Source organism: Dermacentor silvarum, chromosome 2 (genome assembly GCF_013339745.2).
Source record: "Dermacentor silvarum isolate Dsil-2018 chromosome 2, BIME_Dsil_1.4, whole genome shotgun sequence".
NCBI lineage: Eukaryota > Metazoa > Arthropoda > Arachnida > Ixodida > Ixodidae > Dermacentor > Dermacentor silvarum.
The window spans coordinates 53096603-53111212 of record NC_051155.1 but is presented as its reverse complement, the minus strand read 5'-3'; the positions used below and the strand labels follow the sequence as shown (position 1 = coordinate 53111212).

At 51.5% G+C, this 14610-nt stretch overlaps 1 protein-coding gene across 2 annotated transcripts in view; it reads left to right on the top strand.

Moving 5' to 3' along the window:
* Positions 1 to 14610, top strand: part of LOC119441469 (transcription termination factor 2) — a 109392-nt gene that overhangs the window by 70324 nt on the left and 24458 nt on the right. The window lies entirely within an intron of this gene.

The following is a 14610-nucleotide window of genomic DNA, read 5'->3' as shown; positions in this document are numbered from 1 at the left end:
CTCTGATACTTTTACTCGTATTTCAAATGCAAAAAATATTACGCAGAAGCTCCTCAATCTTAAACGGACCCTCACCAGGCCACATGGCAAATTTTGGTTGGAAATTGTTACGTGCCCTCTAGGGATTGTTCTACTGCAAGAATTTTTCAAATTGGTTCATTAACAGCCGAGATAAAAATATTTCAGTGGTGCAAACCCATGATTTCAGGAGGCGAGTGTCACCGCGAACATACTGTCACGTAGTAGTGACGATGAAGCAAACAGTCGTAAAACTGGGAATGACGAAACTGATTCTTTATTGGGCGAACCTGTGCCCACAAAAGCAAGTTACACTTGAAGCACAACGATAGTGGCGAACACAGTCGGCGATCGTCGAAATCTGATCAGCGGCGAAACGCGTCGGCTTTTATACCTGAGTCATCGAAGGTTCCAGATTAATCCCTGATGCCCGCGTGTCTTCCAGAAAGTTCTAGACAATTCGCGTCGCTCATACAATCAGATTACATGGGCGTCGGTGACCACAGACGACGGATAGAAGCATTGATAACGTCCGAGAAGCTTCCAATGCAGGCGCGTCCTGCGCCGAGCGATAACGTTTAACATTTGTCAGCCAATGTTGAAAGCGGCCACCGGTGAAAGATAAACATGTGTACGTGTCAATACCCTCCCCTTAAAAAGCATCGTCCCGATGCTACAAACAAACACGAAAGCGAAAACAAAACCATGCGTAATAAACAAAATAACAAAAAACAATAACAAAGTAACAAAGTACCTAAGTTTGTCAGCGGGCGTAGAAAGGCTTAAGACGCACCACGTGGATGACTTCAGGTCGTGCCCGGCGCCGCTGTGATTGCGAAATGCCGTCTGGCACGACCTCATAGTCCAGTGCGCCAATACGTCGGGTGATCTTATAAGGTCCGAAATAGCGACGTAACAGCTTCTCGCTAAGTCCTCGTCGGCGTATCGGAGTCCAGACCCAAACACGGTCACCGGGCTGGTACTCGACGTAGCGTCGTCGAAGGTTGTAGTGTCGGCTGTCGGTCCTCTGCTGGTTCTTGATGCGCAGTCGGGCGAGCTGTCGACCTTCTTCGGCACGCTGCAAATAGGTGGCAACGTCGAGATTTTCTTCGTCGGTGACGTCCGGTAGCATGGCGTCAAGCGTCGTTGCCGGGTTCCTTCCGTAGACCAGGTTGAACGGCGCCATGTGCGTCGTTTCTTGCACGGCCGTGTTGTATGCGAAGGTCACGTACGGAAGGATGGCATCCCACGTCTTGTGTTCGACGTCGACGTACATTGCCAGCATGTCGGCGATGGTCTTATTTAGGCGCTCGGTGAGGCCATTCGTCTGCGGGTGGTAGGCGGTGGTCCGGCGATGGCTTGTGTGGCTGTATCGCAGGATGGCTTGAGTTAGTTCTGCCGTAAAGGCAGTACCTCTGTCGGTGATGAGGACTTCTGGGTCACCGTGACGCAGGAGGATGTTCTCAACGAAGAATCGGGCTACCTCGGCAGCACTGCCTTTGGGCAAGGCTTTTGTTTCGGCGTAGCGGGTGAGGTAGTCCGTAGCTACGACGATCCATTTATTCCCGGACGTCGACGTCGGAAAAGGCCCCAGTAAGTCCATCCCAATCTGCTGGAACGGTCGGCGAGGTGGCTCGATCGGCTGTAGAAGTCCGGCTGACCTTGTCGGCGGTGTTTTGCTTCGCTGACAGTCTCGGCATGTCCTTACGTAATGGGCGACGTTGGCAGAGAGGCGAGGCCAGTAGTATTTTTCTTGTATCCTCGCGAGCGTGCGGGAAAAACCGAGGTGTCCAGCCGTTGGGTCGTCATGGAGAGCTTGCAGAACCTCTGGACGCAATGCTGAGGGTACCACGAGGAGGTAGTTGGCTCGGAGAGGCGAGAAGTTCTTCTTTAGGAGAATGTCGTTTTGCAAGAAAAACGACGCCAATCCTCGCCTGAACACCTTCGGCACAGTGACGGTCTTGCCTTCCAGGTAATCTACAAGGTTCCTTAGTTCCGGGTCGGCTCGCTGTTGTTCGGTGAATTCGTCGGCACTGATGGGTCCCAAGAAAGTGTCGTCATCCTGGTCATCCTGTGGCGGTGGTTCGACGGGGGCGCGAGACAAGCAGTCGGCGTCAGAGTGCTTTCGCCCGGACTTGTAAACGACGGTGATGTCGAATGCTTGAAGTCTCAGACTCCATCGTGCGAGGTGACCTGAAGGATCCTTCAAGTTAGCTAGCCAACACAAGGCGTGGTGGTCGCTCACAACTTTGAAGGGCCTGCCATAGAGGTAGGGGCGAAACTTTGATGTAGCCCAGATGATGGCGAGGCACTCCTTTTCTGTTGTGGAATAATTTGATTCCGCCTTCGATAGCGACCGGCTAGCGTAACTTACAACCCTTTCTAGTCCGTCAGTCCTCTGCACAAGCACGGCGCCGAGTCCTACGCTGCTTGCGTCGGTGTGGACTTCGGTATCGGCGTTTTCGTCGAAATGCGCGAGGATGGGCGGCGATTGTAGGCGTCGCTTCAGTTCTTCAAATGCTTCGATTTGCGGCGTCTCCCACTTGAACTCGACGTCGGCCTTCGTGAGGTACGTCAGTGGCTCGGCGATCCGTGAAAAATCCTTGACGAAGCGCCTGTAATAGGCGCACAGGCCAAGAAATCTACGCACTGCCTTCTTGTCGGCGGGCGGAGGAAAGTCAGTGATGGCCGCCGTTTTCTGTGGGTCAGGGCACACTCCAGACTTGTTGATGACATGGCCCAAAAACAAGAGCTCCTCGTATGCGAAGCGGCACTTTTCTGGCTTCAACGTGAGTCCGGAGGTCTTGATAGCTTGAAGAACTGTTTCAAGGCGCCGCAGGTGTTCTTCGAAGCTTGAGGCAAACACAACGACGTCGTCCAAATACACGAGGCAAGTCTGCCACTTCAAGCCTGCCAGTACTGTATCCATGACGCGTTGGAAAGTCGCAGGTGCCGAGCAAAGACCAAACGGCATGACCTTGAACTCGAACAGTCCGTCTGGTGTTATAAAGGCAGTCTTCTCCCGGTCCCTCTCGTCGACTTCGATTTGCCAGTAGCCGGTTTTGAGGTCCATCGACGAAAAATACTTTGCGTTGTAGAGTCGATCCAAGGCGTCGTCAATCCGTGGGAGGGGGTATACGTCCTTCTTCGTGATCTTGTTGAGGCGACGATAATCGACGCAGAAACGTAGGGTTCCATCCTTCTTCTTCACTAACACCACAGGGGACGCCCACGGACTCTTGGACGGCTGGATGATGTCGTCGCGTAGCATTTCGTCGACTTGTTGCCTTATGGCCTCGCGTTCGCGCGCCGAAACTCGGTACGGGCTCTGACGGAGTGGGCGGACATTTTCGTCGGTTATGATGCGGTGCTTGGCGACAGGGGTTTGTCGAACTTTTGACGACGACGAGAAGCAGTCCTTGTATTGCAGGAGCAGAGCTTTTAGTTGTTCTTTCCTATGCCTGGGAAGGTTCTGATTGACGTCGAAAGTTGGTTCAGGTACTATAGTCGTCGTTGCAGGTGCACTGGAATCCGTGAAGGCGAAAGCACTGCTGGCTTGTACTATTTCGTCGATGTAGGCGACCGTGGTGCCTTTGTTAATGTGCTTGTATTCGGGGCTGAAGTTCGTGAGCATCACCCTTGCTTTCCCTGCACGTAGCTCAGCTATGCCTCTAGCGACGCAAATTTCACGGTCGAGCAGTAAGTGATGATCGCCCTCGATGACGCCCTCCATGTCTGCAGGCACTTCGGTACCGACGGAAATCATTACGCTGGAGCGAGGCGGAACGGTGACTTGTTCTTCTAGCACATTCAAGGCATGGTAACTGATGTCTGTATCCGGTGGTATCGCGTTGTGCGTTGAAAGCGTTACCGACTTGGACCTTAAGTCGATGACTGCACCGTGTTGGTTTAGAAAGTCCATGCCTAGGATGACATCCCTGGAGCAGTGCTGCAGGATTACGAAGCTCGCCGGGTAAGTGCGGTTGTTCACAGTGACTCGTGCTGTGCAGATTCCAGCCGGCGTTATTAGGTGGCCTCCCGCTGTACGGATATCGGGTCCTTGCCAGGCAGTCTTCACCTTCTTTAACTTGGCGGCGAACGGGCCACTGAAGACGGAATAGTCGGCTCCAGTGTCGACGAGAGCAGTGACGTGATGACCATCGATTAGCACGTCTAAGTCGGTAGACCGTCGTCTGGTGTTGCGGTTAAGTCGTGGCGTCGGATCGCGGCTGCGTCGGCTTGCTCCGCTGCTGCTACGTCGCGTCGGTAGGTCTTCTTTCGGCGGCGAAGTGTTGTCGTTAGGGCTCTTGCCAGGCGGTGTGCTGATACCTCGTCGTGGTGATTCGCGAATCTTCTTCGTCGGCGGCGGAGGATCTTCGGTATTGCGGCGTACAGCAACCGCACCTCCATCGGTTGCTGCCTTTAGTTTCCCGGTTAAGGACTGGGAGATCGGCCCCGAGTGGGACCGGTGTACTGACGGCGATGGGGCGAGATGTAGCGGCCTGGTGACGGCGAGCGTGAGGGTCGTCGTGGTTGCCACTGAGCTCCGGCGAGGTAGTCGGCGATGTCACGTGGTCGCTCGCCAAGCTGTGGACGTGGCGCGTTGACCGCGAACCCTCGTAGGCCCATCTCGCGGTATGGGCATCGGCGGTAGACATGGCCGGCTTCCCCGCAGTGATAGCAGAGCGGGCGGTGGTCGGGGGCGCGCCAAATGCCCGTTTTTCTCGGGTAGCTGCGCTGGGCGACGGGCGGGCGTGCTGGCTGCGGCGGCGGCGCTGGGCGACGGAATTGCGGCGTTACGGGGCCCTGGCGCGAGTGCGGAGGGGGGCCTTGACGACGGGCAACGGCGGCGTATGTCATCGCTTCCGGCTGGGGTTGCGGCGATTCGGGAAGTCCTAGCGATTGCTGGATTTCCTCCCGCACGATATCGGCGATGGAAGCAACTTGAGGCTGCGATGACGGTAGCAACTTCTGCAGCTCTTCGCGTACTATCGCCCTGATGGTGTCTCGTAGGTCGTCGGAAAGTCCTTGGACTTCGGCGTAGTGTGGCGTCGAACGGCGATTGTATTGCCGGTTGCGCATGTCCAGTGCTTTCTCGATCGTCGTAGCCTCCGAGAGAAAGTCTTGGACTGTTGTTGGTGGATTTCGTACCAGTCCGGCGAATAGCTCCTGCTTAACTCCCCGCATGAGCAAGCGAACTTTCTTGTCTTCGGGCATAGCTGGATCGGCGTGCCGGAACAATCGAGTCATTTCTTCAGTGTACATACCGATGCTCTCATTCGGGAGCTGTACACGGTTTTCCAGCAAGGCTGCAGCTCTTTCTTTACGGACGACACTAGTGAAGGTGTCCAGGAATGCGGCTCGGAAGAGGTCCCAGGTTGTTAGTGCACGTTCCCTATTCTCGAACCAGGTTCTGGCGCCATCTTCAAGAGAGAAGTAAACATGGCGCAGCTTTTCGTCGCAGTCCCACTTGTTGAACGTAGCGACCCGGTCGTATGCCTCCAGCCAGCTTTCGGCGTCTTCACATGGCGAACCGCGGAAAGTCGGCGGCTCCCTGGATTGTTGCATCACGACCGCAGATGTTGGCACAGGGGCTGTCATGGTAGCTGCTGCCGAGGTCATGACTTTTTTCCTCTTGGTCTTCTCAGGTAGGGGTTCGTACTCCGGTGGCAGGTTCAGTAGCCTGCGACTAGCTCGCTGGTTGGGGTAGGCGTCGACGTCTTCTAGACGGTGTGGGCTTGGCTCACGGCTGGACGGGGGGGTCCGGTACAAGGACATAAAAGCACCTCCACCAGATGTCACGTAGTAGTGACGATGAAGCAAACAGTCGTAAAACTGGGAATGACGAAACTGATTCTTTATTGGGCGAACCTGTGCCCACAAAAGCAAGTTACACTTGAAGCACAACGATAGCGGCGAACACAGTCGGCGATCGTCGAAATCTGATCAGCGGCGAAACGCGTCGGCTTTTATACCTGAGTCATCGAAGGTTCCAGATTAATCCCTGATGCCCGCGTGTCTTCCAGAAAGTTCTAGACAATTCGCGTCGCTCATACAATCAGATTACATGGGCGTCGGTGACCACAGACGACGGATAGAAGCATTGATAACGTCTGAGAAGCTTCCAATGCAGGCGCGTCCTGCGCCGAGCGATAACGTTTAACATTTGTCAGCCAATGTTGAAAGCGGCCACCGGTGAAAGATAAACATGTGTACGTGTCAATACACTCTCTCCACTTGTTCCTGTCTAGCCTCCCCAAGCAAAATTATACCGGAGCTAGAGGATCATGCGACGCATACGTCATGGGCCAAGCCATTTTTTCTTGCTGCGTGGCGCACTTCCGCTGACGGTCTCACGCGCGCGTTGTTGCATTTGTCTTGTTTCGCGCAGACCATGATTTTGCGCGCTGTGCACAAGAACACCTGACTAGTGGTATAAGTCGGTGCTACATGAACACTGAGGCAGTCACAAACGGATCACAGAGCATGATCACACTCTGGAACATAGTAAAAAATGATAGTTTCGCTCTGTGCGCACAATTGCACATGAGAACAAGCAGACGAAATGGAAATACATCTCTCTTGGTACGGTACGAAGTAAAACGAAGACACGCAAACATTCGGTTTATAGGTTTTGTTATTTCTCTAAACAAATAACTGCCGTTGCCTTGAATAATTCTCAGTCACGTGGCAATGTGAGCGACATTACAGCATGGCGAAATATGTAGGCACGCTTGTGCGATATACGTCGATATACACTGGGAGCGCAGTGCCCGCGAGAAGGGCAAATGGCGTTTGGTTTTAAATTAAAGCTCTTTTCGCAGCGCGTAGTGGTGTAATACTTTGCAGGCACAATCGTTAGTGCGCATTGTATGCACTGCACTTGTCACTTTGAAATGGCCGGACCTGGCGAGGGGCCCTTTCATCTATGCTTTTGACGTGTTCAGAAATTTTGTTACATTTGGCCTTCAAAGACGATTATGTCAAGCTGTGCTGCATTGCTCAGACAAGGCACAACACTCTGAAAGATATGTATGTACATGCATGCACAAAAAAAGGTGGACACATGTGTTCTTTTAATATGGATAGCATTCTCTGCCTATTTCAGTTGTTTTGAGCCTATCTATCTATCTATTTCTAATTCAATCTATGCTCTTACGCCAACTCAGTGGCCAAAGTGGTCTACCTGCTTGGGTTGTCATGTGTCATGGTCGTTATATTGTTGGAATTCCTGCTTCGTGATGTCATCGTCGTGCCTTCTCTCCCGACCCACTAACCCAAGTTGTCTAATGGTTTGGGCCACAAAGTATCGGCTCGTGGTCTTGATGCCTTCGTGGTGGTTGCACCGCCGTCGTTATAGCTTTGTCATCTGACACTCGTCATGCCGTCGTCGTCGCACCGCCATGATGAGGCCGTCGTGGTCGCTCGATCGTCGTCATTCCGGCTTCATGATTGATCTGACTCTCCTCATGCTGCCGTTCTCACTCCTACTCCGACCCAGTAATCCAAGTTGTCTAATAGCTTGGGCCACTAGGTATGTTTTCAGGGTCGTGATACTGTCGGAGTTGTTGCGTCATCACCATTCTAGCTTTGTCATCCAACTCGTCATGCCGTCGTAATCACGCCATCTTCGTCACACAACTGTCGTCATGCTATCGTCATCACACTGTCGTTTTATCGTCATCACTTTAGTAACATCATCCTATTGTCATCATGCCGTCGTCGTCATACTACCTTCCTCGTTCCATCAACGTCAATCTTTCTTCGTCATTGTATTGCAATCGTACTGTAGTCATTCAATCGTGGTTAGACTGCCCTTGTCATGCCATCACAGTCAGACAGCCATTATCATGCCTCCATTGTCAGACCGTCGTCATAATGCCGTCATGGTCATGCCATCATTGTCACTGTAGCTTTGTCGTCCGACTCCCCATGCAGTCGTCGTCACGCCATCGTCGTCATACAGGTTTTATGATACAGTCATCGCCACGCCATTGTTTTCATACACTCGTCATTTCATTGTCCTCCTGCCGTTGTCATGCCATTGTCGTCACTGCATCCTCGTCGTACAGTTGTCGTGCATTCGTTGTTATACTGTCATCGGGATGCCATCGCGGTTGTTTCAACATCATCGTTGTAACTTCGACATCCGATTCTCGTCATGCCGCTGTCATCATACTGTTATGGGGAGACAGACACAACAGGAAAACGTATTTACAATATATTTACAAGGCGATGAAGCGCTGAACCATATGAGCGAGAGCACGCCAGATCAAAAACGTCTTCTTCATCGACGCTCCTCTTGAGGAATAGTACCGTGACATGACCCCCGGCCACTGAAGCACCGTCACGGTGCTTGCTGTGGTGTGGGCGAGCAGTAAGGTTTAAGGTGGAATACGTGGACAACATCTGTAGGTGGCGAGGCGGAGGGTGAGGAAGACACAAGAGGGCCAATCTTGTAAGTGAGGTCGGTTATACGCCTTAAAGGGGGCCCCTAAACCACCTGAGATATTTTTTGAACATTGCAAGTAAACATGCGCATCGACTTCAGAATGCTGTCACGATCAACGATGCCAAATGCTGCAGCGCTACGCGCCGCAGGCGCGCCACAAAACCAAAAAAACAATGCCGTCCTCCTCCCCTCGCCTTTCCGGTAACCCCAGCGGTCGTCATGATGTCAGCAGGGGGAATCTGGTGATGTCAACGGCGGAAACGATGTCCATTGGTCGAACAAGAACCTACGACTTCCGGTATGTCTGCTAGCAGGTACGCGCGCTCCCTGCTCGTCCTCGCCGTGTTGCTCGCTTGTGCGCGCTTGCGCATAGGTAATTACAGCCCGCAACGCAAGTGCCAAATTGCTCGTGTTCCAACACAGTCATGCTTAGCGGTCTCATTTGCTGCGCGAACAGAGTGCGACAGTGTTGGCCTTTCCAGACGTGCGCGCAACACACGTGGCACGCTTCGCATAACACGGGCCGGCTCCGCAGCAACAGCGGGTAGCCGAGAAGCGCTGAGTTCACGTCCACGTTACCGGCACGCTAACTCGCCGCACGCCGTTTGCCATTCGCGGGCTGCGGTTCGACAGCGGTTTTGCTCGCGAGCGACGAGATTTCCTTGCCGTACGTAGAGAGGATGAGACCGGGACTCATTTGTGCGGCAACCTCACCGCCGCTGATCGCTTGACGGCGCCGATATCGTCGCTAGGCCTTTCCCGGTTCCCTTCAAAGCTAAAGCGGACGGCGCTTCGAAATGAATTACCGACGCTCACAAGCCGCAATATTTTATTATTGTTGTTATCGCTCTTCGCAATAATTGTACACAAAGAAGAAAAATACGCTGATATTAGCGGCGCCGTTGGCTACGATGCGAGCACAGCCAAACCGGTCGTCTCCCGTCGGTAGCCGTGCACTCACCTGCAGCCGATGTTTTCGTTGCCGGTGGCAGAGGCGTGCAGCTTCGTGGTCGTCGATTGGCCCGTTGATCGTGCAGCGGGCGGGGCGCCGGCCGAACTGTCATCTACTTTGGACACCTCTCGCGTGGCAGACTGGAGGCTGTATCGTTGTCCGCATATGTGCCGCTAGCATGGCTAGCGTGGATGTGCCTTAACCGGAAGTAGGCAGTGTTTTGAGAAGCGCGTTGGCGATGACGTATGTCACGTGACATTTGGAGCAGCAATCGGCGAGGAGGAGAGACCAGCCGTAGCGAAGGAAAGAGCGAAACGAGCGAGGGCCGTTTTTCGATCATCAAACGCGTGTAACTCCACTATTACGGCACCATTTCGAAAAATTCTCGCGGCTACGTGTTCGTTGTAGACTCGTGCACAACTGCAACACCACAACTAAATTTCGACCTCTGGGTGGGGCCCTTTAAGACACGGTAGGGTGCGGAGTACCGGGAAAGCAATTTTTAGGAGAGTCCAATACGCCGAGTCGGAGTCCATAGAAGTACAAGGGCACCTGGAGTGTAGATAACGTCGCGATGACGGGAGTCATAGCGGCACTTCTGGTGTCCTTGCGATGTAGTAAGGCGAAGGCGAGCTATTTGGCATGCCTTGTCAGCTTTGGAAATGGCATCGCGGGCAGTACTCAGTGGGGAAATGGACGGCATCGGGGATGATAGTGTCAAAAGGTAACTTTGGGTCGCGGCCAAACAGAAGATAAAATGGTGAAAAACCAGTGGTATTGTGACGGGAAGAATTCTAGGCAAATGTAACGAAGGGCAACGCAACGTCCCACTCTTGATGGTCAGAAGAGACATACATAGAAAGCTTGTCAGTTAGCATCCGGTTGAAGCGTTCTGTCAAGCCGTTGGTTTGCGTGTGGTAAGCCGTCGTAAATTTGTGTTTTGTCGCGCAGGAGCGAAGCAAGTCATCGATAACTCTGGAGAGAAAGTAGCGACCATGGTCGGTGAGGAGTTGACAAGGGGCTCTGGGATATAAGATGATATCGTGGAGCAGGAAATCAGCGACGTCTGTAGCACTAGTAGGGAGGGTGCGTGTATTTGCGTATCGAGTGTTGTGCTCTGTAGCAATGGCAATCCCATCTGTTTCCAGAAGTAGAGGCATGGAAAGAACCGAGGAGGTCAAGGCCAACTCGGAAAAAAAGGTCAGATGGGATGGGGGACGTCAAGGGGCTGAAGGAGGCCAGCAGGAGGCATTGGTGGTTTCTTTCGGCGTTGGCACAGTTCGCAAGCAGCAACGTAGCGACGAATGGAGCGCTAAACACCAGGCCAGAAGAAGCGACGCCGAACGCGGTCGTAGATCCGGGAAACTCCAAGGTGACCAGCGGTCGGGGCGTTATGGAACTGGCCGAGAACGCTCAAGCGCAGATGCATAGGAATGACGAGCAAGAGCTCACGTCCCTCCGGAAAGACGTTGTAGTGATTTAATGTGCCATCTTTAAGCACGAAGAGGCGAAGAGACGGATCGGGTGTTGCAGAATCCAGCTTCTGAATAAGCTGACATAAGATGGGATCATGCAGTTGTTCATCACGGATGTGGCTTAAAGCAGATAGCGAGAGTATACAGGCAGGCGTGTCATCGGATGCTTCAGGCGGATCCACGGGATTGCGGGACAAACAGTCAGCATCCCTGTGCAATCTTCCAGGCTTTTAATAAACTGAGTCGGTGTACTCTTGGAGCCGCAGTGCCCAGCGACCAAGACGCCCTGTGGGATCATTAAGAGACGAAAGCCAGCAAAGTGCGTGGTGATCGGTAGTGACGGTGAAATGCCGGCCATGTAAGTAGGGGCGGAATTTGCCCACCGCCCAAATGAGAGCAAGGCACTCCCGTTCCGTGATGGAGTAGTTCTGTTCGGCTGGGGAAAGGAGATGGCTGGCATAATCGATAACACGGGCATGCCCATTCTGATACTGGACCAAAACAGCGCCAATTCCGTGGCCACTGGCATCGGTGCGGAGTGCTGTTAGAGCAGAGCAGTCGAAATGAGCCAGGACAGGTGGTGTAGTGAGCGACGTGATGAGGGTAGAGAAGGCAGTAGCTTGTGCCGCTCCCCCCAAAAAACGAGACGCGTTTCTTCAGTAAATTTGTGAGAGCGCGTGCAATTTCCACGAAATTTTTGACCAAACGACGGAAGTAGGAGCAATACCTTTGTTGTCAGAATGTGCTTTCAGCATTCTCATCACTTCTATATCGTCATCCTATTGTTGGGCCGTCGTCGTCATACCACCTTCATTGATCCTTCGACGTCATTCCTTGTTTATCATTCTATCATAATCATGCTGTTGTCATTGCGTCGTCTTCGCATAGACGCTATCATGCATTCGTTGTCATACCGTCATCGTCATGCCTTTTTGGTCATGCCACCGTCGCCATACAGTCATCGTCACCTTTATTGTCCTTCATGTCAGTCGTCGTTATACTATCATCATAATTTAAATAACGACATTTCATTGTCGTCAAGCAATCGTCGTTATACGCCTTTATCATTAGATCAATGTCATTCCTTTTTTGTTATACCATCGTCATGGTATCGGTGTCACAGCCGTCGTCCTGCCTCCACACTCATGGGCCAGCTTGAAAAGTGAGTGCCATGCAAAGTGGGACGATATCGGATTATGTGGCATATAGCCAAAGCAACGAAAGTCTAATAATTGCCGCTAGGCACGTTAAAGTAAACAAGATTTCAGGAATATTATCTGTTGCTACATTGCTCGATTGCTATTCACATTACCATCGACAGTCGTGGGACGAGTTCTGCCATAATTTTTTTTCTTCTTTGTGTCTGCTGCTCTCAGTACTATGTTTAAAACTTGACTGACTTCCCCAACAACAGCTTTCTATGAAACACTGTGTGGGGCACAAATTAACAGCATTGCTTGAACAAGGAACAATGCTTAGGGAAGGAAATGTATTCATGTAGACTGGCACACACACCAGAGTTGCTCAGTGGCAACTCCAAAGTTGGTATGATTCCGTAATCATTCCACATTTTCAAACACCCAGGATGGAATGGGAATTTAATGATAGCACCACTCTGGCAGATGGAATGGGAGCCCGAAATTTTGGAATGGAGTTGGAATGGAATTGACACATAATCCTGGAGTGCTAAATGTTAATTTTAAGCGAGACTACATAACAGATAAATTTGTCAGTTAGACTGAAGTAGACATGGCTAATTTATTACATTTTTCAGCGTTAACTCAATACGGCTGTTTCAGTATCTGCATATTGGTGATTGTACGTCTGCCACAGTAATTATAAACATCGCTGCATTCTACACATTCTACACTTCTGATTACCTGGAAAATTTTCTTCATACAATGTTGAAGTGCACTTAAAGACGGCAACTTTTAGTTAGAGTGAACTTTATAACTTTAACGTAGAGTTAGTTAACTCGTTAGGTTTAGTGTACTCCTTGACATTTAAGCATAGTTAAGTGTAACATAGGCAGTTAAGTTGCCAAGAATTATTCGATTTAGCAAAAGCATGCTTGACCTCCAACAAAGGGATGCGGGCCGAAAACGCCCACGTTGCAAATGTTTGCACCCCACGCAACTCTACGATGATTTGGAAAGCCTGTCATTTTTTCGCACATTGTGCCATAGCAAGTGGTCAGAGAGGTGTGCTGGAAAATATCCGTTATTATCGTAGTAAATGTGAACAAAGAAAAAAGGCAGCAAACTTCAGCGATTCCTTCGCCTCTGAGCTCATTTAATGGACAGCAGCATTCTCCTTAAAGACCACCATCTCAATTTTGCTGGCCTGCTTTTTCCTCAAATAACTGCGTTCACCCACTGCGGGCGACGCAGTGTAAGATTTCTTAAAACGAGGTTTCATAATGAAAGCGGTGTGTAGTCATCGCCATTTGCTCTTCATTGGCCACAGATATCAAGCACAGAAGGGTGGTATTTTTAAAGATACTACACTGGTGGTGGAACCCCAGTTATGTGTCCCCCGGTTTTGTGACAGATTAGCGCAGTGCCACCGAACTCCCCATGGAGGCAATGCTTTAACAACCTTGATTATACAACGTGAGATTGTACGTGTCCCATCTAATATGATGACCCGCTTAAAACACATGAGAAGCGCCGCTAGCCTTTGGCAGCTCCCTCGTTTCGCCGTCCCCTCCATTAGGAGGGGGAAAGCCCCCCTTCGCATGCGGGAAGATGAATAGCTTTCTTTGTCTCTCTCACCCATTTTCGCGGTTGGCGGCATTTGGTGGTGATCGATGGTTGGACTCGCGATACAAAGGCGCCAAGGGAAAGGGCACGTGCTCGTGCAGCAGAGTTGCAGGTAAAGGCGGGGGGGGGGGAGGGGACTGCCGCTCACTCGCTCGTTCAGGCTATTAGCTAACACTGACGATCTTCATCAATGGTTTCTGCACATTTCTTCCTTCCCTCGCGTTCGCTGTCCTCTCATCGTTCGTTTCTGTTCCCCTTCTTCATGTCGCTCAACCATCGCCCAAATGAGCACTTTCGGAGATAGTTTCACTTCCATGAGATTTCGTGCGACTCGGCACCAGATGCATTCACGTGTACGGCTGAGAGCGTTTTCGGCGCTGTGCCTAGCTCGCTATCTTTGCACAGTACCAAGAGCGTTGTCGGCTGTGTACTTTAACGCGTCCAGTGTAGGGTCTCACGAAAGTGACACTATCTCCAAAAGTGATCACCCAAGAATACTGCCTCAGCATGAAAGCATGTGCGAAGATCGGACTGATTAGCCACTGGAAGGCATGCAGATCATATCGGATACACGTGTTCATGCACGCAGTTCGGAGGTTTCTGTACACCTGAGCGACTTTCTATGCATCCATTGATGAGTGCCCGGTTTCGCACGAGTCGTCCTAAGAGATGGCTTGTGTGAGGAAGCATTGCATCATGTAGATAGTGCTGACTTCCACCTCGGATGAGGATGACGCCACAGATGCTACCTTGCCTGTGCCTACGTTTGTGGATGTGCTATGTGGCACTGCCAACATTTGGAGATTCATCCGTGCAAGAGACGGCACGGCGTAGGTGACCTCCTTGCAGACGTAGTTGCTGCACTCGAAAGAAAGCTCTTGTTTTGTGGCTCAAATAAAGTCTTTAAGAAACTGTTTGTGTGTAGATGAGGAAAAAACGTTTTAGCATGCT